Source organism: Corapipo altera, unplaced genomic scaffold (assembly GCF_003945725.1).
Source record: "Corapipo altera isolate COAL_440 unplaced genomic scaffold, ASM394572v1 78, whole genome shotgun sequence".
Lineage (NCBI taxonomy): Eukaryota > Metazoa > Chordata > Aves > Passeriformes > Pipridae > Corapipo > Corapipo altera.
This window is the reverse complement of record NW_020884904.1, coordinates 2,748,936-2,750,539: the sequence shown is the minus strand read 5'-3', so window position 1 is coordinate 2,750,539 and position 1,604 is coordinate 2,748,936.

Below are 1,604 nucleotides of genomic sequence, written 5' to 3'. Positions count from 1 at the left end.
CATGAGAAATGATGAGGAAAAAACCTAGTGCAACCCATGTGCATGTCTCCTGTGCCTGCCTGCTGGGGAGGGAGATCACAGCCACCAAAGCTTGGTGTTGAATTTTGAGGAAAAAAGTATGAAACGTTCGATGTGGCCTCTTCCCAGCTTTCTGACCAACTCCAGAGTGCATGAGAGGCCAGACTGCCAAAAGGACAGTTCACAGAAGGAAAGGTCAACCCACAGAAACCAACTGATCAAGTCCATGCCCTGAAGTGGCAGGTGACAAAGCAGCACAGGCATGGGGAGGATTGAAATGTTGAGCAGAAATGAAAATGTGTAACTGAACACGAGAATATGAAGGATAAATACCAGAAAAATCTTTTTTCTCATCTTGAGTGTCTCTAATGAATTAATAGAAATCTTCACTTACAATTTAACACTGTTAATTCCAGCACAATAACTATACAGTTTGTAAGGATGAAGAGCTGTCAGGGATTAATGTGAAACTCTGTGAGCTGCTTTCCCTCTCTGACTGTTGAGATTGCACCTGGATCTTGCTCCTGCCCACAGAAGTCCAAAACACATAGAACTGCAAATTTTAATTGAAACACTAGATGGCTCCGTTGGCTTTTTAAATACAGCATTTCCCAAGCCTGCAAGAGTTTTGAAAAGTAAATACCATTCAGAGTTGTGTTGCATTGGCAGTCACTATCGGTGAGTAACTTTTCACAGAATCACAATCACAGACTGTGCCGAGCTGGAAGGGACTTACGAGGATCTTTGATTCCAGCTCCTGTCCCTGCACAGGATCGCCCCCAAGAGTCACACCATGGGCCTGAGAGTATTGTCCAAGCGCTTCTGGAACTCTGCCAGGCTTGGTGCTGTGACCACTTCCCTGAGGAGCCTGTTCCAGCACCCAGCCACTCTCTGGGGCAAGAACCTTTTTCTAATATCCAACCTAAACCTCCCCTGACACAACTTCAGGCCATTCCCTCGGGTCCTGTCACTGGTCACCACAGAGCAGAGATCAGTGCCTGCCCCTCCTCTCCCCCTCACAAGGAAGTTGTAACTGCAGTGAGGTCTCCCCTCAGTCTCCTCCAGCTGAACAAACCAAGTGCCCTCAGCCACTCCTCACACGGTTTCCCCTCGCAGCCCTTTGCCATCTTCATTGTCCTCCTTTGGACACTCTCTAATGGCTTCATGTCTTTTTTATATTGTGGTGCCCAAAAGAGTATTCTGGGTGAGGCCGCCCCAGTGCAGAGCAGAGTGGGACAATCCCCTCACCTGAGGCCCCCTGAGATCCACCTGGATTGGCCCAAAGGCCACACCCTCTCACCTGGAGGAGCTCACAGGCCACGCCCACTCACACGGGACAACCAAGAAGCCCCTCCCCCCTCTAAACCCCACCCACCTTCTTCAAACCCCCACAAAAGTTACACCCACCTCACCAGAGACCCTAAAACTCACCTGGGTGACCAAAGGTGACCCCAGGTGACCCCTGGATGACCTAAGGTGACCCTAAGTGACTCCTGGAAGACTTGAAATGACACCTTGATGTCCCCAGGTGACCCCAAGTGACTCCTGGATGACCTCAGGTGACCCCTGGATGACCCCAGGTGATC